At 36.5% G+C, this 24,601-nt stretch overlaps 3 long non-coding RNA genes across 3 annotated transcripts; all 3 read right to left on the bottom strand.

Moving 5' to 3' along the window:
- Nucleotides 1-7,170: 7,170 nt before the first annotated feature.
- LOC145955685 (uncharacterized) lies at nucleotides 7,171-11,345 on the bottom strand. The gene is made up of 2 exons (XR_014432336.1): nucleotides 8,292-11,345; nucleotides 7,171-7,407 (listed from the first exon to the last, which is right to left on the bottom strand). It is a non-coding gene; the product is annotated as an uncharacterized LOC145955685 (long non-coding RNA).
- Nucleotides 11,346-12,910: 1,565 nt separating this feature from the next.
- On the bottom strand, nucleotides 12,911-14,907 carry LOC145955686 (uncharacterized). Its single transcript, XR_014432337.1, has 2 exons — nucleotides 14,032-14,907; nucleotides 12,911-13,147 (listed from the first exon to the last, which is right to left on the bottom strand). It is a non-coding gene; the product is annotated as an uncharacterized LOC145955686 (long non-coding RNA).
- A 7,088-nt stretch (nucleotides 14,908-21,995) lies between these two features.
- LOC145956532 (uncharacterized) lies at nucleotides 21,996-24,109 on the bottom strand. The gene is made up of 2 exons (XR_014432785.1): nucleotides 23,279-24,109; nucleotides 21,996-22,032 (listed from the first exon to the last, which is right to left on the bottom strand). It is a non-coding gene; the product is annotated as an uncharacterized LOC145956532 (long non-coding RNA).
- Between the last annotated feature and the right edge of the window lie 492 nt (nucleotides 24,110-24,601).

Here is a 24,601-nt window from a genome sequence, read left to right as displayed (position 1 = left end):
TGCAGGAAACCCCTACCTCGTGATTCGCTCGTGACTGTTCGTGGATGAGTGAAATTGTTTGTGTAAATGCTTATGTGCAATTGTTTGTGCATTAATAAATAACCTCGTGATAAGGTCTAAGAATAAATCCCCATGCATGAAAAAAACCATGACATGAGAGGAAAGACCATGTGCGAAAATATAATAAAATTGAGGAGCATGTACATCATTACCAATAAGACATCATGCATCCTCATAAACCATGCATTTTAGGTTCACCAATACCTCTTGACATGAGTAAAAGAGACCCATAATTATCGAGATTCTCCGTTGAGGAGAGATCATAAGTCAAGGAGGGTAGTAACACTCTGTTTTAAAAAGGCAGCGCCTTAAAAATGGAGGGTTATCAAGCTCATGTCAAGAGCGTATTCATTCCATAAATTAATTAGATTAAATATTCATTTTTAGAAAGTGGCTGGTCATCTCTCTGTCCTCACACGCGCGCAGAAAATCAAGAAGATGGAAGCGCTGGAGGACCAAAATAAGAAGCTTACAGCCGAGCTCTCACAGCTCAAAGAACAAATGGCGCAAATGATGGAACTCATGCGTCACCATAATGTACATGGGTCTCACCACAGTGACCATGAGTCCCATCATCATGAGGAGGAGGAACATGAGGAAGAACCTCCACGAGCTGTACCCCTTGGGGCGGGGATCATGATTAAAGAGCCCGAGGTTTCAAAGGAACAATTCCATGCTCTTGAGGATCGGCTAAGGGCTATGGAGGGGCATGATTTTGACATCAAAGATGCCGCCGACATGTGCTTGGTGAGGGACATCCAATTCCCTCCCAAGTTTAAAGTGCCAGATTTCCCAAAATACGTGGGATCGACTTGCCCTAAGAGTCATCTCACCATGTACTGTCGCAAAATGGCTGCATATGCCACAAATGAAAAGCTCTTGATCCATTGCTTCCAAGAGAGCTTAGCCGATACTGCGCTCAATTGGTATATGCAGCTAGATGGAAATCTAGTACACACATGGAGGCAGTTGGCCGACGCCTTTCTCAAGCGCTATAAATATAACATCGACCTAACACCCGATAGGTCTGATCTTCAAGCCTTGAGTAAAACAAATGATGAATCTTTCAAGGCGTATGCCCAACGATGGAGGGAGTTGGCGGCACAAATAGAGCCCCCGCTGTCGGATAAGGAGACGGTGTCCTTGTTCATAAATTCGTTGACCGGTCCCTATTATGACAAAATCATAGGGAACACGACCACACTCTTCTCGGACATCATCACCATTGGAGAAAGGGTGGAACAAGGGCTGAAAAGTGGGAAGCTAGCTAAGCCCTCCCAATCATTCGAAGCTAAGAAGACCTTCAGGAAGAAGAAGGAGGGAGGAGTCAATGCCGTAAATGTTTCTTTATCTTCTTCCACTTCGAAGTCGGGAAAGTCGCAATACAACCCTGTGAGGAAGTTTGATAAACTTTCGACCACATATAGCGACCTCCTGCCGAAGCTAGTAGAAGCGCGTCTTCTAGCTTATGTTCCACCGAGGAAATTTGATCCACCATACCCCGATTGGTACAAACCACAAGACAAATGTCTATACCATTCGGGGGCATCGGGGCATTCAACGGAGAATTGTAAAGTTCTCAAATACAAGGTCCAAGACCTCATTGATGCTGGGTGGGTCACCTTTGATTCGACAGCACCCGACGTGAGCAAGAACCCTCTACCAAAGCAGGAGTAGAGAATGGCAAGCCACGATAGGGCCCCTTCATATTTTTCTTTTCTTTTAGGGACTCATGATCAGTACCCGAGATCATGAGAACCTTTTCATGTAAATAAGGGTTTTTGTACAGTTTTAATACATATCAATAAAGAGGCATTTTTCACATATCATTCTCTCTTTTGTTCTTTTCTCTCTTTCCTGATTAAAAATTCTAAACCTAAACAGAACCAATAAAATAATTATGTTTGTAATTGTTCGCTCTGACCGGGATCCAAAAGTGAATGGGTTGAGTTGGAGAGTGATGAGGAGACCATCTCTCCGGATCTGCAAAGACTGCTAGAACGAGAAGCTCGCCTACTCCAACTCGTCAAGAGAAATTGGAGACTGTGAATTTGGGGCATGGCCGAGAGATATAAGAGGTCAACATTGGGACCCATATCAGTGATGAAATAAGGACACATGTTTCTGCTATGATTATAATAAAATCATTCTTCATTGCTTCTTTTCTTGCTTATAATAAAATTCTAAACCACATTATTTTTAACCCTGTTTGAATAAACATGAATGAGGTTAAAATCATCTTAATAATAATAAACCCACATCATTTTTATGTGGAGGTGTGTGTGACAACTTGGAGCACCTTCCCTTGGCCTTGACAAGTTCCATCATGGGTAAAAAGAAATCTTTCAAAATAAAAGAAGCTCGGCAGGAAACTCAAAAAGGGGACTGCGCAAAAATAAGAGCAAAAGACCCGCTAGGAATCCCACAAAAGGGTGACCTAGGCAAAAGTTAGGGTTACAAAAATAAACAAAAACAAAGGTCCGCTAAAACGCCACAAAAGGGTGTTTTAGGCAAAAATAAGGACAATCAAAAAACAAAAAGAAATCCATGATGGTACCATGAACCGAATTCAAAAAGAAAGGTTCAAGGGAAGCTATCCAAGTTGTCAAAATCACAACGTCAATAAACAAAGATTTTCTTAACTTCATAAGTGTTTAATCAAACAAGCCTAAACACTTAAGCCTACCATTGGCCATTCATTCTTACAAAAACCATTTTTGAAAAATAAATCCCCTCTAAAACACAAACTTCAGAACAAAAATATCTTTCCTTTCTTTTCTCTCTTGTCCCGAAAGATTTTAGAATAATCTAGTGGAAGCATGGAGAAATAAATCATCACTGAAAATGGATCTAATCTGAATAATAAAATGGGGGAAGAACTGTGCCAAGAATTCAAGATCCAACACCATAACTCTTCCCCATTTCGGCCGAAGATGAATGGGGCAGTCGAGGCAACCAATAAGAACATCAAGAAAATAGTGCAAAAGATGGTTGTCTCATTTAAAGACTGGCACGAGATGTTACCCTTCGCTCCTCATGGCTATAGGACTTCAGTACATACATCTACAGGAGCTACTCCATTCTCCCTCGTTTAGGGGATGGAGGCAGTTCTACCCATCGAAGTCGAAATACCTTCCCTAAGGGTAATCATGGAAGCAAAACTTTCCGAAGCAGAATGGGTTCAAAGCCGGTATGACCAGTTGAACCTCATTGAAGAAAAACGGCTGAACGCCATATGCCATGGTCAAGCCTATCAAAGGAAGATCAAAAAGGCTTTTGACAAGAAAGTCCACCCTCGAGTCTACCATGAGGGAGAGTTGGTAATGAAGAAATTGCTACCAACTCGAAAGGACAAAACCGGAAAGTGGGCCCCGAATCACGGAGGACCATACGTGGTAAAACGAGCCTTCTCAGGAGGAGCATTGATCCTCACAGACATGGATGGAAAAGAACTTCGATACCCAGTCAACGCTGACGTGGTAAAGAAGTACTATGCTTGAAGACGTTGCTTGCATAGGCCCGCTAGGATGAAAACCCAAAAAGGGCGTCCTAGGCAAAAGTTAGGGCAAAACAAAAAGCCCGCCAGTACAAGGGTACTAGGCAAAACAAAGGCAAAATTATCCCCGCTAGGATACGTCCTAGGCAAAAGTTAGGGGCAAAAGAATAAGATGTAAAAGCAAAGCAAGCAACGGTCACTTGAATCGAAGACCGAAAGGCGGTTCAAGTGATTATCTTCTAGAAGCAAGCGTCTTGCAGCATCTACGCTCCTGGCTCAGGCATCTCACCCAAAGCAACTAGGGGAATGTAAAGAGCAACAATTACAGATATAATTGTTAAGCCCAATGTATATAGCCTACCCTGGCCAGCCATTCTTCAGAAAATCCTTCTGTATATCTTTCTGTAAAAACACTTGTGAATATCAATAAAATATCTATTCATTTTCTCTTCTCTCTTGACCATGTGATTATGCCTCTAAAATTGGTATTTCTAAAAAAATTGTATGAAATTCCTTAATAATCGGTCAATAAAGAAAATTGGAGGGGTTCCTATAAAATCCATAATCTCCTGCATAAAAGGCTCACAAAAATATTCCCTCACGTCGATGACAGAAATTCCTCCAAGAAAAGGAGGATAGGGAGAGCCATTCATTTTTCTAAAAACATTAAATAATAAAACTTGCATTTGTGCATCACACACATTAGTTGCACATTCAAAGACCTTATCATGAGGCAATTGCATAAAATAGAAAATAGGAAAAATTGCTTGTGTATGGCAGCGGTCAACAGAAAAAGCCGCAAATCAACAGAAAAGGCAAAAATACAGAAAAAGCCAAAAAATGACAAAAAAGGCAAAAAATACAGAAAACCCAACAAATTGTACAGAATAACTGAGCCTGGAGAGGCTTGCCGAAATAATACTCTCTCAGAAATAACTGAGCCTGGAGAGGCTTGCCGAAATAATACTCTCAAAATAACTGAGCCTGGAGAGGCTCGCCGAAATAATACTCTCTCAGAATAATTGAGCCTGGAGAGGCTCGCCGAAATAATACTCTCTCAGAATAACTGAGCCTGGAGAGGCTCGCAGAAATAATACTCCCCAGAGATATCTCAGCTTCCACTCACGGGCCAAATTCCCCAGTGAAAGCTATCAAACCAAGATCAGCAAAATTCCCCAAGGGAGGCTTGATCATCTAAACAGAATATCCAAGTCGAAAGGACTTAAACTTCCTCAGTGGAAGGTAGCTTTCCAACTCAAACGAAGAGTGAAGCTAAGCCTGAAGAGGCTTTCTAAATAATACTCTGGGATACATAAGAACTTCAAATCCCCAGTCGCCTACACAAGAGGCACTCCTTCAAAAAAGGAAAATCAAAAATCCAAAAGATCAATAATCATTCCCCAAGTGGAATCCGGCTCTCAGCCAATCATTGAACGTCAAGCTGATACGCCTAACAGAAGAGGCCAATTACAACCAATGACAAAATCCCCTAGCGGATAACAGCCTACACAGAGGCAACAAAATCCAAAAATCAAAAAGAGTCACCCGAATAAGGATAACCGGGATACTCCACCAACGTCAAAGGACGTCAGCCAAACATAAGGCATCGCTCACATCAGAAAGAGCATCTTCGTGTCTACACCCAAGGAAACAGAAATTCCTCAATGGGTACCAACTACGCAATAGAAAGTTGGGACACAAGAACCTATGAGTAACTGCACATCCCCGAGGCGGATCCCTGCGTTATCCAGCCCTCAGTGGCACCAAAATCAAAAACAGATCCTCGAAGCAGCATCGTGGATTGTGGAGACAAAACCATCACAGATCCCTGGAGAGGGCAAACTCACATTGCCAATGTCGTCAAGAACACGGAGGCAGACCCTGGGGAGGGCAAACCGCAGACCCTGGAGAGGGCAAACTCACCCTGGGGAGGGCAAACCGCAGACCCTGGAGAGGGCAAACTCACCCTGGGGAGGGCAAACCGCAGACCCTGGAGAGGGCAAACTCACCCTGGGGAGGGCAAACCGCAGACCCTGGAGAGGGCAAACTCACCCTGGGGAGGGCAAACTGCAGACCCTGGAGAGGGCAAACTCACCCTGGGGAGGGCAAACCGCAGACCGGGGAGGGCAAACTGCAGACCCTGGAGAGGGCAAACTCACCCTGGGGAGGGCAAACCGCAGACCCTGGAGAGGGCAAACTCACCCTGGGGAGGGCAAACCGCAGACCCTGGAGAGGGCAAACTCACCCTGGGGAGGGCAAACCGCAGACCCTGGAGAGGGAAAACTCACCCTGGAGAGGGCAAACTCACCCTGGAGAGGGCAAACTCAGCCACCCTGGAGAGGGCAAACTCACCCTGGAGAGGGCAAACTCAGCCACCCTGGAGAGGGCAAACTCACCCTGGAGAGGGCAAACTCAGCCACCCTGGAGAGGGCAAACTCAGCCACCCTGGAGAGGGCAAACTCACCCTGGAGAGGGCAAACTCAGCCACCCTGGAGAGGGCAAACTCACCCTGGAGAGGGCAAGACTCATGCTACCAAAGTGACTAGAAGCGCAGAGGTATGCACCAACCTGGAGAGACGGTACTCAAACAAAGTCTGGAGAGACGGTACTCAAACAAGGTCTGGAGAGACGGTACTCAAACAAGGTCTGGAGAGACGGTACTCAAACAAGGTCTGGAGAGACGGTACTCAAACAAGGTCTGGAGAGACGGTACTCAAACAAGGTCTGGAGAGACGGTACTCAAACAAGGTCTGGAGAGACGGTACTCAAACAAAGTCTGGAGAGATGGTACTCAAACAAGGTCTGGAGAGACGGTACTCAAACAAAGTCTGGAGAGACGGTACTCAAAGAAAGTCTGGAGAGACGGTACTCAAAGAAAGTCTGGAGAGACGGTACTCAAACAAAGTCTGGAGAGACGGTACTCAAACAAAGTCTGGAGAGACGGTACTCAAACAAAGTCTGGAGAGACAGTACTCAAAGTCTGGAGAGACGGTACTCAAGGTCTGGAGAGACAGTACTCAACCATCAGCGTCGTCAGAGGCACGTTGGTGTTCAACTTCCAGCTCGGGCGTCGAGTGAAGTTGACCCTGGAGAGGGTAAACTTAGCTACCGAGGTTATCAGAAGCGCCGAGGTATGCAACAACCTGGAGAGGCTACTCAACAATTTTCCACCGAAAGACGCTACAAGTCAGAAGGTTGGCACATCACCCGGACAATTGGGTCAACTCCTTTACTTATCAACCGGTACACAAAAAGGCCGTTTGACTAAGTAAAGGGGGGGCAGCTGTAGACCCCTAAAATTGTCCGGGTCGGAAATAAGACTCGAAGACTCTCGAAGACCAAAGGAAAGTCAGCCGGAAGGACTCCTGGAAGACCCTGGAAGACCCTAGGATGATTATTCGTAGTTTTAGAGGTCTTAGAGTAGCAAAAAATAAGAAAGTGGAGGGAATGAAGCCCAATACGGCCTCCCAAAAGTTCAGTACGGCCGTATTGAACATTTTAAACTACAATACGGCCGCACTGAACTCAATACGGCCGTATTGAAGTTTCTGAACTTCAATACGGCTGCATTGAATTTGTGACACCCTCTACCCCGCATATCATAAATCAATAAATTTAAATAATATAACTTTAATAATCAAACATGTTTAAAGAGTATCACATTTTTAACAAACATAATCAGCGGAAATTACAAAGAAATAAATCTCAAAGTTTTCAAAGTAATTTTTAATAACATTAACAACCTAATCTAATCTTATCTATACCCCGATGTCACGTGTCCTATCAGAGCATAGCCCATAAAGAAGCCTAAGCTTCACCACCAACATTCTCAGCCTCATACTGATAATCACCTGTATAACAGTCAGAGAAGAACAACACAAAGAAAAAGGGAGTGAGAAAACATCTCACTCGGCTCACAGTGTAGGAATATATATACTAGATAGCCAAACACAAACAAAACATATATAACATAGATTAACAATATCACATCTTACTCTTTCAAGGCATATCCATTTGTCATATAACATCAGAAGACACATGTATGGACACGGACTACATTTTATCATGCATGTGGCGCCAGTCACTTATCACGTAGTATATTGCCGCTAGCAATACACAAAGAGTAGTCTAGGAGTACATGCCGGGACACAACCTCTGCGCACTCTCACTAGAAGGACATACTACCAGAGTCTCGTCGGGATAGCTAAGCCGCGCAAGATACATCCCATGCACACAATGGGCGAGACTGGGACTTCCAAACCGAGCCATCCCCAAGGACTGATCCCCACAGCTTTTACACTAGGGGGCCTTCTCTGGCGGCGTATTCCATATCGTACCCTTATCACTTTATGCAAATGATGCATGTCAAACAAGACTCTATGCATTCTCATATCACTTTATCACTTTCCATGGTCATTTCTCTTTATCACATTTCATATCTCATTGTCACATTATCACATTATCGATCTCATGGTCAATCATATCTCATGGTCATTTCACATCATATTTCATCATCACATCATATCATTAGAAACATCACATTCACATTATCATATCATATTCATAACTTTCACAATCATAATCTCAACAGAATTTCTATTCATACACACATATTAACCAAGCAATTAGAACATACAAACAATATAACATACAACAAACACAGGATTGGGGGCCAATCCCACTACCCAGCATACAATCCCACACCCAGAGCGAGATTTCTCACTCCCCCCCTTACCTGGATGACAAGCGCTGAAACTAAAGAAGAGCTTCCTCCTCTAGGCTCCTTCTACTAGGATAGAACCACCTCCTATGGATTCCTCTAGGTCTTCAAAGAGAAGAAGAGGAGAAGAAGAGAGTATAAGAGAAGAGAGAATGAGAATTGAGGGATGGTTTGCAATGGAGAAGTGAAGGGCTATTTATAGCCTTCAAGACACATTAAAAAAATGGAAAATAATGAAAAAATCTTAGACAAAACTAAGTGGAATGAATTAGTGAGATGAATTATTAAAGTTGGTGGGATGAATTAATGGAGTTGGTGTGAATTAATGGAGGGTGCCATGTTCTTTTCCTCACCGACTTTAGCTACTGATTTGGACCTTATAGACAGCCGAATCTGAAAATATTTCCTTCATGAAAGTTGTAGGATTGTCTCTTATCTTTCCATAGCCACCAAGTTTGTATCATTTGAACAACCACCGACCAAGTTATACCCCACAAACCGAGGCTTGCCAATCAGTCCAGCGAGAAACAATTGTATCAATCAAATTCCAATTTTGTCCTCCTAAACGACCGATTTTGCAAATGGCTATTTCTGTAAAAGTTGTGCGTTTTTCTCTTAGATTTCCATTGACACCAATTTTGCATCATTTGGACCATCACAGCCCAAGTTATGCCCTAAACACCGAGGCTTGCCAATCAGCCCAGCGAAAAACGGTTTTATTGAAAAGAAAGTTTACAACTATCTAATTAAGCCCAACAACACACATATCTTTCTAAGCATAAATGGAGTGTAAATTATCTACAATTGAAGTAAAATATAACCACCAATTTATGACCAAATACCACATAATAATAATAATAATAGTAATAATAACCATTTTGAAAACTAGGGTGTTACAATTCTCCCCTCCTTTAAGAAATTTCGTCCTCGAAATTTACCTGAAAACAGGAATGGATAATCTTCTCCCCTTGCTTTCTAGTTTCCATATAGCGCCTTCTTCAAAGTTTCCTCCCCAAATAGCCTTGACTAAAAGAATTTCCTTACCTCTTAGTTTCTTTACCCTCTTATCCTCAATCCTCAAAGGTATAGTCTCATAGGTGAGGTTATCCTTTAACTGAATGTTGTCGGATTCCACAATATGAGATGAATGTATTTTCTAGGTTGAGAAACATGAAAGACATCATGAAGATTTGATAGGGATGGAGGTAACGCAATTTGGAAAGCTACATCACCAATTCTCTTAAGGATCTGGTAGGGACCAATGAATCGTAGAGTAAGCTTGCGAGATTTAAGTGCTCTACCAATTCCAGTCCAAGGAGTTACTTTAAGGAATACATGATCTCCTTCTTTAAACTCAAGGTCTTTCCTTCTTTTATCATGGTAGCTCTTCTGCCTACTCTGTGATGCTCTCATTTTCTTTTGGATTGTCCTAACCTTTTCAGTAGTTTGTTGAACTATTTCAATTCCTAATATGGCACTCTCTCCAGATTCTGCCCAACACAAAGGTGTTCTACATCTCCTACCATACAAAGCCTCATAGGGTGCCATCCCAAAATCTAGAGGTGAACCTAGGATCTCTATCCGAAACTATACTAGTAGGAACCCCATGCAACCTTACAATCTCACCTATGTACAACTTGGTTAACCTTTCCAAAGGGTATCTAATGTTAATGGGAATAAAATGGGCAGACTTAGTTAATCTATCCACAATGACCCATATAATCATCCAAGTTCTTCCATGTCCTAGGTAATCCTACTACAAAATCCATTGAGATGCTATCTCATTTCCACACAGGCACATCTAAAGGTTGCAGTAAACCTGAAGGTTTCTGATGTTCTCCCTTAGCCTTCTAACATACTAAGCAAGCATACACAAATTCTTCTATCTTAGGCCACTGGAATATTTTCCTAAGGTCTTGGTACATCTTAGTGGCTCTTAAATGGATGCTAAGAGTACTCTTGTGTCCTCCCTTTAAGATCATCTTTCTAATTTCAAGATTACTAAGCACCCAAATTTATTCTTGCACCTCAAAACAACATCAATTCCAATTTTTTTTTTTTTTTTTTTTTTGTTTATAAATTTTAATCATATTCCTACTAATCTTTTCCACTTGGTTCACTAGAAAAGATTCTAATCTCATCCATTAATTCACTAGTTATTTTCAACCACAGTCAATTCAATGTTCCTAAAGGTAGTCTCACACATCAATCATAAGTCCCTAAATTCTCCAATCAAATCCAATCCTTAAATATATTAGTGATCATCGTAATCAAGGCATCTGTCATAATATTGATATTACTTCTATGATCATCTGTAAAGATCAAGCACCTAAGCATGTTATACATATCAAATCACTAATTTTACTGCTCCATCTTCAACCAATTCAAACCCCTATCCATCACCTTATTCTATAGTCTCATATCTTGTTACCAATATGAATCAACTAATTGTATTTCTCCAATTTATCTCAATGATCCACTTGTTACTCGAGTCACACCTAGTTTTTCACCACTAGGAGTAATCTCACAAGTCAGACTTAAATCCCTAAAAAGATCCTTCTTTCTAATCATAAGGAAAAATATAAAGGTTTCCTACTCAAAACATTGGTTACCACAATGGCTTTGGCCAAATAACCAGTAAGATCAAAATCTTATTCCTTAAAAATTTCTAACTATCTCTTTTGGTCAATAGATATTTAAAACTCTTATGATCGCTAAATACCTCAAGCTTAGAATCATATAGGTAATGTCTTCAAATCAAGGTCATGGGTAAGGTAATTCCTTCTCATAAATTCTCAATTTTCTAGAATCATAAGCTACTTATCTGTTTCTTCTTGCATCCACACTCTATCCAATCTTATCTTAGAAACATAACTATGTTCCACAAAAGACTTACTAAAATCTAGTAGTATTAACACTAGTCAATCTTGCCTTAAGAGTTGGAACTACTCTCATACTTACTATCCCACATAAAGACAATACTCCTCTTAGTGAATGTAGTTAAGGGCAAAGCTATCTTAGAAATTCCTTCAATAAATCTCCAATAATAATAAGCTAACATCATAAAATTCTTATCTTCACTAATTGGCTTAGATATCTCCCCACTTAAATACAACTTCTACCTGAGACATATCCATGTTTACCTTAACTGGAATTTACAAGAACTAGAAAACTTATCTTATACAATAAAAATAATAAATAAATCAATCAATCAATCAATAAATAAGATAAAATAAAATAGTAATACTTAACATACAACCGTCTTGAATATATCTCCACCTTCAACTACAATATGATCATATCACACCCTAAGATCAATCTCACTAACCACACGACATTCACCAATTGATCCCTAAGGTAATCTATCCACATATCAACATACATGCTTACTAAATCATATTAGAATACCAACTTTAAACCTTCAAATATACCATCGATAAGCATGTACATGAACAAACTTTATCACATAGCATTATACAACCTTTAAACAACCTCTCAATCCTTATGCAAACACCCCAAAACAAAATCAATTCTTATCCTTGCATTGCCTAACGATTCAAAAATATCATGAAACCATACATATCCCTTCAACAATGTTTAAAGAAAATGATACCTAGAGAGTTATACTTATTCAAATGATCTCAAACCTATCTCAAAATAAAGATAAGAGAATAAGCTACAACTCCTACGAAGACATAGAATTCTAAAAAGATCATCTTCTTAGCTACAAATTTCAAAAACCGCAGCAGATATATTCAGCGCTTATAACTAGACCTTTGATCACCAAAGTAGCTATAACTAGAGTTCTATACCTCCGTTTTACCTGATTCCAGTTCCATTAGAAAGATAACGTCCAAAGCTACTACTTTTGTGAAGACCGTAAAATCTGATTCTGTCAATATAATACTCATACAGGCACAACAAAATTTTAACGAAAATAATCCCCATATTATACAGCAATAATGTACTAACATTTCACAAAATACCTCAACCATTCCAAACTCACTCCTTTCCACCTTAAACTCATATTCAAGCTTTCCATTACAATCCTAGACCAAAACAGCTCACATATTTAGTGCAAAGGACTTAGAGAATAATATTCACATATTACCTAAACCATAAAAGTTAACATGAAGCACCAATACTCAAGGAACGTTTCAACCTCTCATCAAAATATCAAAACTCCAATTCTCAGATACAACCTCCTTGGATTCAATCGCTACTACTATAGATTCCTAAATTTCATTAATCGTAAACTTTTGACAAATTAATGTCTCTCCTAATTCTAAGGTCTCAATAGGCTTTATCCGTACTATTGGTACATAAGCTCACCATACGAGTGATACTACTCAACCACTACTTCTTACGTAAGCAAGAAGTATCAAACAAATAAGCAATTATGAAAAGAGCAATCAAAAATAGCATCATCAAATTATATCATGTCTATCAAACAAATCCTGAGAACACAATGCACACAACATAATCAATCATCATATTAGCACATCAATCAACTCATCACATTATTAATCTACCAAACAAGCATAGTAGACTCATAACTCACGGTCGATTAGATCGACCTGCTTTGATACCACTAAATGTGACACCCTCTACCCCGCATATCATAAATCAATAAATTTAAATAATATAACTTTAATAATCAAACATGTTTAAAGAGTATCACATTTTTAACAAACATAATCAGCGGAAATTACAAAGAAATAAATCTCAAAGTTTTCAAAGTAATTTTTAATAACATTAACAACCTAATCTAATCTTATCTATACCCCGATGTCACGTGTCCTATCAGAGCATAGCCCATAAAGAAGCCTAAGCTTCACCACCAACATTCTCAGCCTCATACTGATAATCACCTGTATAACAGTCAGAGAAGAACAACACAAAGAAAAAGGGAGTGAGAAAACATCTCACTCGGCTCACAGTGTAGGAATATATATACTAGATAGCCAAACACAAACAAAACATATATAACATAGATTAACAATATCACATCTTACTCTTTCAAGGCATATCCATTTGTCATATAACATCAGAAGACACATGTATGGACACGGACTACATTTTATCATGCATGTGGCGCCAGTCACTTATCACGTAGTATATTGCCGCTAGCAATACACAAAGAGTAGTCTAGGAGTACATGCCGGGACACAACCTCTGCGCACTCTCACTAGAAGGACATACTACCAGAGTCTCGTCGGGATAGCTAAGCCGCGCAAGATACATCCCATGCACACAATGGGCGAGACTGGGACTTCCAAACCGAGCCATCCCCAAGGACTGATCCCCACAGCTTTTACACTAGGGGGCCTTCTCTGGCGGCGTATTCCATATCGTACCCTTATCACTTTATGCAAATGATGCATGTCAAACAAGACTCTATGCATTCTCATATCACTTTATCACTTTCCATGGTCATTTCTCTTTATCACATTTCATATCTCATTGTCACATTATCACATTATCGATCTCATGGTCAATCATATCTCATGGTCATTTCACATCATATTTCATCATCACATCATATCATTAGAAACATCACATTCACATTATCATATCATATTCATAACTTTCACAATCATAATCTCAACAGAATTTCTATTCATACACACATATTAACCAAGCAATTAGAACATACAAACAATATAACATACAACAAACACAGGATTGGGGGCCAATCCCACTACCCAGCATACAATCCCACACCCAGAGCGAGATTTCTCACTCCCCCCCTTACCTGGATGACAAGCGCTGAAACTAAAGAAGAGCTTCCTCCTCTAGGCTCCTTCTACTAGGATAGAACCACCTCCTATGGATTCCTCTAGGTCTTCAAAGAGAAGAAGAGGAGAAGAAGAGAGTATAAGAGAAGAGAGAATGAGAATTGAGGGATGGTTTGCAATGGAGAAGTGAAGGGCTATTTATAGCCTTCAAGACACATTAAAAAAATGGAAAATAATGAAAAAATCTTAGACAAAACTAAGTGGAATGAATTAGTGAGATGAATTATTAAAGTTGGTGGGATGAATTAATGGAGTTGGTGTGAATTAATGGAGGGTGCCATGTTCTTTTCCTCACCGACTTTAGCTACTGATTTGGACCTTATAGACAGCCGAATCTGAAAATATTTCCTTCATGAAAGTTGTAGGATTGTCTCTTATCTTTCCATAGCCACCAAGTTTGTATCATTTGAACAACCACCGACCAAGTTATACCCCACAAACCGAGGCTTGCCAATCAGTCCAGCGAGAAACAATTGTATCAATCAAATTCCAATTTTGTCCTCCTAAACGACCGATTTTGCAAATGGCTATTTCTGTAAAAGTTGTGCGTTTTTCTCTTAGATTTCCATTGACACCAATTTTGCATCATTTGGACCATCACAGCCCAAGTTATGCCCTAAACACCGAGGCTTGCCAATCAGCCCAGCGAAAAACGGTTTTATTGAAAAGAAAGTTTACAACTATCTAATTAAGCCCAACAACACACATATCTTTCTAAGCATAAATGGAGTGTAAATTATCTACAATTGAAGTAAAATATAACCACCAATTTATGACCAAATACCACATAATAATAATAATAATAGTAATAATAACCATTTTGAAAACTAGGGTGTTACAGAATTCAATACGGCTGAACTGAACTTCAATACGGCTGCACTGAACTTCAATACGGCCGTATTGAGGTTTTTTGAACTTCAATACGGCCGTATTGAATATTGTAGTTCAAAACTTCAATACAGACCGTATTGACCCCCAGAGGCCGTATTGCGCCTCATCCCTATAAATATGACGTCAATTGGACGTCATTTGACACTTTCACACTGAGTTTTAACCCTCTTCTTAAGTATTCTGGGTTTTTTTGAGCAGTGCTCTGCCTAGAAATCACTCGGAGAGTTGATCCGACGAAGTTCTTGAGTCACGAGCCATTTGCTTGAGTCTCGAACCTAGTCGAAGGGAAATCCTCCGGATTTCCATAGTTAAAATTTTATAGAAGGGAGCGAGCGGTCTTGTAGAGGGAGGGAACGCCAAAACGCTTCCCAATTTCTGTCAAGATATATAAGAAAGCACGCTTCAAAGGTTTATCTCTTTAAAGTCCCTTCTTTTACCGCTTTCTGTGTGTACATATTTAAATTGTCATCATGTAGATAGTTAATTTATAATTGCTTAGAATAAATAGGGGTAATTTAGTAATTTCGCACTATTATTTTTAAATAATCTGTCATAGGGAACCCGAAAGGGGCGCTGTGGGGTGCTAACACCTTCCCCACGCGTAACCGACTCCCTTACCCGACTCTGGTTGTAATGGCCGAAGTCGATTTTTGAATCGATTGCCTTAAACTTCTTTTTCCAATGTTTTGAGTAAAACATTGGTGGCGACTCCATGAACCCTTCCTTTTTACGAAAACCGCTAATCCATGGAGGGTCCCGCTTGGGATTAACATGGATTGGTGAGCCTTTTAATAAAATTGCTCGTTTGACAAGGTCTCAGTTTGAGAATAAGTCATTCTAGCAATCCATATTTTTAAACAAATAAAAGAGTCCAACCATCCTTCGCGAATGCCGAAAGCCCGTTTCGGGCCGGTGGCGACACTAGTCATGCCCCCAAGTCCAGCGATGTTAGAGATATCGCTGTCGGCAGAAGAATGGATGTCGTATATCCATGGCACAGCCTTATTCGATTCGTAGGGAAAAGGTCTTGGAGCAGTGATCCTTAACGGTGTCGGACCTTCCCCTTTATTCGTCTTGATTACCAACAACGGAGTTGATGTGCGTTCGCTTGGCGCGGTTGTTGGCTTACACTTAATAACAAACGGCGTGCGATCCATTCTGAACATACGCATCGATTAATCCTTTCTTTTTATTAATGTTTATTAATGAATTACTAGGAGGGATGTATGAAATGTAAACCTAGATCCCTCTATGATCTTTGATAAGAATGCATGATATGAGATGATGGCGTTGAATATGCATGCATTGTGTTTATTCAACTAAGCATTATCATGTTTTCAGGATGCTCCTAAGATGATGCATGATATTGCTAGGTTTGGATAAATGATTTTTTTCTTTTTTGGGTATTTTGTTTTTTGTATTTTTTTTGGGTGAAAAGGGAAACTACCTATATGAATGTGATGAAGGTAGATGTTAACACCATGTAATGGAAGATTCTTATTCCTATTTATTCTTATTTTAAAAGGGAATGTTGTATGTTTAAAGAATGCAATGTATGCTCAAACAATGTCACATAAACAATGCACAAACAATTCACTCATCCACGAACAGTCACGAGCGAATCACGAGGTAGGGGTATCCTGCAGACAAGTGCATATTCAAGGAGGTTCTAACTGTTCTCACCGGTCCAAGGCCCCCAAGGTGCCCCCATTATAGGGACCCAATTCCTCTCGTCGTAAGTCGATGGAAAGCTCCAACGCACTGTCGGACTCGAGTTCATGGTTATCACCTTGAGTGATGTTTTCCGACAACGGTCTACGGGCACCTATAGACCCATTCGACAACCGGCCGTACTAACATCCACTCCCTATGGCTTTCCACTCATGCCCCCGGGTATAGAGGGAACTGTTGTGTGCAAAGGTTCGTGTGCAGTTTGTATTTCAAACAATTTCGAAAATTTAAACATTCAACAGTTATTAAAGCCAATTAGATAAAACATATTATCATACAAGCGAGGGGTAATGAAGTAATTTTGAACTATCATTTTAGAAATAATCCATCACTAAATGGGATTGACTCTCGAGGCTTCCCCAGTGAAGTCGCCATCTGTCGCCACCCGCCGAAACGGACACTGGCATTCGCGACGATGGTTGGACTCTTTTTAAGTTTTGAAAAATGATGGATTGTTAGAACGACTTATTCTCAAACTGAGACCTCATCGAACTAACAATTTTGTTAAATGATTCTCACCAATCCATGTTAATCCCAAGCGGGACCCTCCATGGATTAGTGGTTTTCGCAAAAAGGGGTTCTTGGAGTCGCCACCAATGTTTTACTCAAAACATTGGAAAAAGATATAAGGCAATTGATTTTCACAAATCAACTTGGCCATCACAACCAGAGTTGGGTAAGGGAGTCGATTACGTGCGGGGAAGGTGTTAGCACCCCACAACGCCCCTTTCGGGTACCCTATGACGGATTATTTCATAAATAATAACGTAAAATTACTAAACTACCCCTATTTATTGGAAACAATTATGAGTAAAATATTTACATGATGAAAACTCTAAACATGCAATGCAACAATCAAAAAGCAATAAATAAAAGCGGTAAAAGAAGGGATTTGGAAAGAAACCTTCGAAGCGGGCTTTTATATATTCAAAACGAAGTTTAGGAGGCTTTTTGGCGCTCCTTCCCACTACACGTCCGCTCGCTCCTTTCCCTAAAGATAATTTTTACTATGGAAATCAAAGAGATTTCCCTTCGACTTGTTCGAGTCTCAAGCTAATGGCTCATGACTCAAGAACTTCGTCGGATTGGCTCTCGGAGAGACTTCTAGGGCAGAGAATAGCTCAAAAACCCAAGAATACTCAGCACGAGGGTCCAGAAGTCTGGAAAAAGTGTGGGAGGACGTGCCAATGACGTCCTATTTATAGGATTGAGGCGCAATACGGCCTGGGAGGTCAATACGGCCCGTACTGGGTTTTTGAACTATAGTACAGCCGTATTGAATTTGGTACGGCCCGTACTGAGCCATTTTGAACTACAGTACGGCCGTATTGAATTTGGTACGGCCGTACTGAAGTTCAAAAACTTCAGTACGGCCGTATTGAGTTCACTACGGCCGTATTGCAGTTCAAATGGCTCAGTACGGCCGTACTAAACCTCTGGGAGGGTGTATTGAGCTCCAATCCTCGCACACCCTTATTCTAAGCTACTCTAAGACTTCTAGACCTACAAAGAATCATCCTAGGGTCTTCCAGGAGTCCTTCCGGCTGACTTTCCTTCGGTCTTTGAGAGTCTTTGAGCTTTATTTCCGACCCGGACAATTTTAGGGGTCTACAATTGTGAAAGAAGTTTTTCAAAATTAAAATTGATTAAATCATATTTAAGATCAACTATGCTACAAGATAAATTGAATATGTTAGCTATATTATCTATTAAGAGTGAGATATTAGAATTACTTGATTATAAAACTTTAATAAATATATTTGCAGCTCAAAAAGTCAAAAAAAATAACATAAAAATTGTTAGGCTATATTAACATAGGACATTGTCTTAATTATTGCCTAAGGTCCCGAAATTCCTAGATACAGCCCTGCCTACAAGTTTATCAGCCACCTCTTTTGCACTTTTTTTTAATATGGTAACAATTGTTTCCACACATTAGTCTCCAAAAAATGACCTTAATGTTATTAGCTTGTATTTGTAAATTAACTAATGTGTGCTTGCATTGAATAAAATAAGCAATGAAATTATTTTATGATATTTGTCTGAGGGATATTTTATAAGAGTTATTTTTTATTAGAGGTGTAAAGTCTTAGATGTAACGCCCAATTTATATATTAATAATTATATATTTTCTTATATAATATTTTCGTAATTATATCATTAACAATATTTTTTTTAATAAAGATAAAGGTAAAAAAAAAGAGGATATTTTGTAAATTTAATACATGACATATCATTCTAAAATATTTACAATAATGTATTATTTTACACAATATTTCTTTCTTTCACTTCTATTACAATATTTACATTGATAGTGAGAATAAATTTACAATAACAAATAAAATTATAATAGATTCATCAAATAGCCTCCACATTCCAATTCCTTCCAAGGAAGACAACAGCTATAACAACTGCAAAATGATCTGGAACCCTAAGTAGATCCATCTATTTTATAATATATTTTAATTTTAAAAATAAAGAAAAGAGAGGAGTGAGAACAATATCCAATAAATACAATAATTCAAAAGAATATAAAGAATTATTTATAATCAAGATTAACACACACATATATATATATATATATATATATATATATAAATATATATACAGATCATATATTAGATTTCCATGATACAATAAAATTTGAATTATACTTGTAGTGACTAGTCAGGATAAATGAGCATCATTATAACACCAATCAACAAAAGGATATTTCACCTTAACTAACAATAGGATATTTCACCTTCATTCCTTACTCATTTAAATTCCCAAGGTCAAACCTCTAGCTACAAATAATTCAAACTCTATCTTCTATGGCCATAGAACAATATTTATCTTCATAAATACGTGAAGAAATAACAATAAGAGTCCAAGATATCACAACTATATCATAGTTGATTATAAATATATTTACAATAAATATATTTACATAAAAAGAATATATTAAGAGTACCAATGATATAAATAAATATGACAATCATTATAAAATAATTAAACAAGATAAAAGAAGAACACCTTAATAATTATTATGAATAAAATAATCATACGTTAAGCACATAAATGAGGTTAGGGACACCCCACTAAATAAATATACATAATAGTATATAAAATTTAAAAGAGATAAGGTTTTCCTCCCCCCTTACCTAGATAATGAAGAGCTAAAACTTGAGCAGAATCTCCTCCTCTGGATTCCCTCTTTCTTTCCCTCTCTCTCTCTCTCTCTCTAAGATTTTCACTTCTCACTCAGTTATAATTTTTTTCACCCCTGCCTCCTATTTATAGGCATCTTGGCGTACCCGGAACGACCCGTACTGAATCCAGAACGACCCGTTCCGGAGCCTTCAAATATAGGCAAAACTTTCAACTGAAACTACCCGTTCTAAAATTAGAACGACCAGTTTTCAAAAAGCAGAATGACCCGTTCTAAAATCATAACGACCCGTTCTGGAGTTCATGTTTGCACTTATTGATCATAGTTGGAACGACCCGTTTCCAACTAAGGTTTTTAGGCAATTTTAGAATTCCGGAATGGCCCGTTTCCCTTTGGGAACGGCCCGTTCTAGAGAAACCCAAATAGGTCATTTTACTAATTTGGAACAGCCCGTTCCATTTTTGAAATGGCCCATTCCGGGCCAACAAACACAAGCCTTTTCAAAAATTTGGAACGGCCTGTTCCACTTTTGGGAACGCCCATTCCGCTTTTAGGAACAGGTCGTTCCGCTTCTTGGAAGGGCCCGTTCTAGGCCTAAAAAAACAGAATTTCATATATTAAAAAATAAAATTTTCATAAATATTTAAATTATTAAAAAATCTAAAATCTTCTAAAAAATTCCTTTAATTAATTAATAACTATAAGAAAATAATTTTCATAAATATAAAATAATAATTAACTATTATATAAAATTTGGAATGTTACAAGAGGAGCATAATCTAATTTTATTCATGAGGTCTCTATTTATAGAGAAGATTTGTTATACAAAATCAAATATTGATATTATTCTATTCTAAAAACAAGGAAACAAATTCTAAAATAATCAAAACAGATTAAATCTAAATATTGAAAATATAAATAAAAGATTCTTATAAAAAATTAATTTATTTTCCTAAAGATATTTAGGCATATTCCCAACAATAAGACAATTTTTATAAGATTAATGAAATAGATTTGTGTTAAGTAAACAATATGAAAATGCAACATATGTCTTATCTATGTTGGAGGGAACATAAGAAAAACTTATGTCTCTTAAACAAAGAAACATATCATGCACGTAAAAGTAAAAATAAAGGTCTACATAAAATAGCACTCGATACCTCAAAAAGGGTTTAAGGGGGCATTTTGATGCATGTCTAAACTCTCTAGTGCAAATGTTATGGTTTTATTATTTCAATTTCATCTTGATGAAATTTTTTTCTCTTGAATATTTTATGTTCGTGTATTTTTTTTCTCTTGAATATTTTATGTTCGTGTATTTTTTTTCTCACTTCTCATATATATATATATATATATATATATATATATATATATATATATATTATATTTATTGTAAAGTTAAAATTTTGTAATTAAGTTTTTTTTACCAGAATTAATTTCTTAAACTAGTCTTCCACAATAAAATTGACATTTGGAAGAAAAAAATTCATCTTCTCATTAGGTTAATGTAGCTCTCAAACAGAATTTAAGGATAACAATAACTGAAAATAATAAAAAGAGAATCTAACAATTAATAAATATTTCCAAAGTGTTCAAATGGAGTGGACAAACTTCCACAAGATTACATCAATATATTGAAAAATTTACTCCTACTTCTCCTAAACAATGGCTGTTATACTAGTATCCATCTTTATTTGGAACGAAGATATGATCAGTTTAACCAACTTAATTCCCATGATTATGAGGCCAATAAGGAGCAATAAGGCAATGACTCCGCCACACACAACCAAAAGGGCTGGAATTTCAACTGAACCCCCCTCAACACTAAATCCAGACATATCATCATATAAAGATACTATGTATAACAGTATCAAAAGTCCAAGCATTATGTTTGAGCCCATACAAGTACGGAATTGCCAACCAGCTATGATATTGAAAATGCTGTTCAAACTAATCATTAAGGTCCATATTATGGGTACTAAAAACTTGAGACAAGCTTCCTCAAGACTTAAAAGAGATACTGTTGTGTTATCATGAGTGGATCGGACTAAACCTTTCGAAGGATTAACCACAAGGCAAATTAACAAAATTTGCATTATCCAGGAAAAACCCCAAACCCATACAACATCTGTCCATACAACATCTGTCAGTACATTTTCATTTGACATGTTTCTTTCCTTTTGTTCTACATAAAAGAAAAATAAATACAAAAATATTATTAGTAAATAATAAAACAAACATTTTCTACTTTGCATTCATGCCATGTAACAAACACCTGTTAAAAGAAAATATGCATGTTTTTAATAAATTTTCATGTAAATTAATATAAAGCATAAAAGTAGACAAAAGTTACCATCTAATCAATCTTGTGAAACGAAGAGAATTTAGACAGGCATTTTTGGCTTTTTTCTTAGGCGACTAACCCTCATACACAATACAATAAAATAATAAATAAACTACAAAATTTCACTGAAAATTTAGGGTTTAAGTAGTAATAGGTCTGCATAACGAACAAAATTTTTTAAAATAAGTTTTTTATTTCTTTTTAAAATTTTCAGCAGGCACTGGTCCAAAAAGTCTAAAACTTATTTATTTCTTCAAATTATGTCTAATTTCATACTCATTCACTTACATATATTATAATTTAGGATAAATCCTTGACTCACAGAGCAAATTACATATACTATAATTCAGAATAAATTTTACTTTTCATCTCTTTAATTATTTTTTATATTTAATTTGATCTCATTATTTTAAATAATTTAATTTAACCCTAATATTTTTAAAAATATTCAATGTTATCTTTCAATTTAAATTGTCATTGATACATTAATGAAATTTGACAAAAGAATAACATTGAACACAATATTTAGATTATCAAATTGAATCATTTAAAATATTGAATTTGATTTCACTATTTTTAAAATGTTTAATTTGATCATTAAAAAATAGACAAAATTGAATCTAAAAATAAATATTTTAAAAATTTTGTAGACTTATATGTATCTTAAGAACTTTTAAGAAAAAAAATGAATTATTAAATAGTATAAAATAGAAAATTTCATAATACAATGCAAAAACGGAAAATTTTATGAAGAAAATTATAAAAAAAAAAAAATAAATAAATAAAGAAGGTTCAACACAACCCAATACAATGAAAAAAGAAAGGATCAGAGAGCTGCAGCTGCAAGAATTACTTAAACCCTTAATGTATCCAGATCAAATAATGGAAAAGTCAGGACAATTGAAGAATGAAAAAAGTAAAAATCAGAGAGCTGCACATGTAATAAATAATCAAAGAATGGAAAAAAAAATCAACAAAATAGATGAATGAGAAAAAGAAGAATAGTTGCACCTACAATAAACAATCATCAAAGAATGGAAAAAAGTCAACACAATCAAAGAATGAAAAAAGGAAAAATCAGCTGCACCTGCAATAGAAGATTGAAGAATGGAAAAAAGTCGCCACAATCCAAGAATGAAAAAAAAGAGGAAGATCAGAGAGCTGTTGCGCCTGCAAGGTTTACCTAAACCCTTAATGTGTGGAGGGTTTATATTCACATATAAGAAACTGATTTAAATTAATATCTTTTAAAATATTATATTAAAATGCAAAAGAAAGTCACATATATAAATAAACTTAAAATTATAAATACAAGATTATATCTAACTACCAAACTAATACGGACTTATTTCACCATCAAAAATATTTATCTATTATTTTTTTTCAACATTTAAATAAATTATTTTTAAGTTCATATGTTATTTTTATTTTAATTAACTAACATATTATTTTATATTTTTAATAATAAGTATAAAAAATAAACTCTCAAATAAATTTAAATTTAATATAATTAAAAAATTAATTACAAAATATTATATAAGTTCAGCGATAATAGTAACAAATTAAATATTTAAATCACTAGAATCTTTTCATAAAAAGATAATTCTATCATTAAAAGAGATAATTTATCAAATTACTTAAAAATTTTAAATTTTAAATTTTATATATGAGTTTCAAAAATAATCATCACAATAATTATGAGGTTTTTAAATCCTTCTCAAAGATAATTGTATATTGTAAAAAAACTAAGCAATTAAACTAAACTAAAAAGCTTAAACCATAAAACCTTAAACTCCAAAATCTTATACCCTAAAAGCATAAATCTTAAACCCTATATTTTAACCAACAAATATAAAACCTTTTTTTTAACTTTATTAAATTATCTAAAATTTTATAATTAAAAATTTTAAATGTGTCAAAGATAAAAGATTACCAGAATGGCTACAAGATTTTTACACTCTTTTCACTAAAAGACAATTCTATTGTATGAAAAATAAAATAATTAAACTAAAAACTATTTAAAAGATTATGTGTAATTTATTTTTAAAGTTTAAAATATAAGAATATTAAAAAATTAATGAAATAGGTATTGAGTTCAAATAGAAAAGTATTTAACTTTTTTATCTTCAATTTTTGTACTATTTCAATTTTTTTATCCGATGTATCTTAACTAAAATTTAAAAATAAAAAATATTTCAGTTACAAAAATATCAGCAAAATAATTATGAGATTTGAAAATTATATCCACAAAAAAATAATTCTTTTTTTTTTTGGTAAAGTTTATTTTTTTTGGTAAAGATAAAAAATATAATTCAAATCCAAGAAAATAAAGTCATTGATATATATATATATATATATATATATATATATATATATATAAAAGATAATTCTTAGTGGACATGTCTATAAC

Source organism: Cajanus cajan, chromosome 3 (assembly GCF_000230855.2).
Source record: "Cajanus cajan strain Asha chromosome 3, NIPB_CcT2T_4, whole genome shotgun sequence".
NCBI lineage: Eukaryota > Viridiplantae > Streptophyta > Magnoliopsida > Fabales > Fabaceae > Cajanus > Cajanus cajan.
This window is presented reverse-complemented; position numbering and strand designations above follow the sequence as displayed.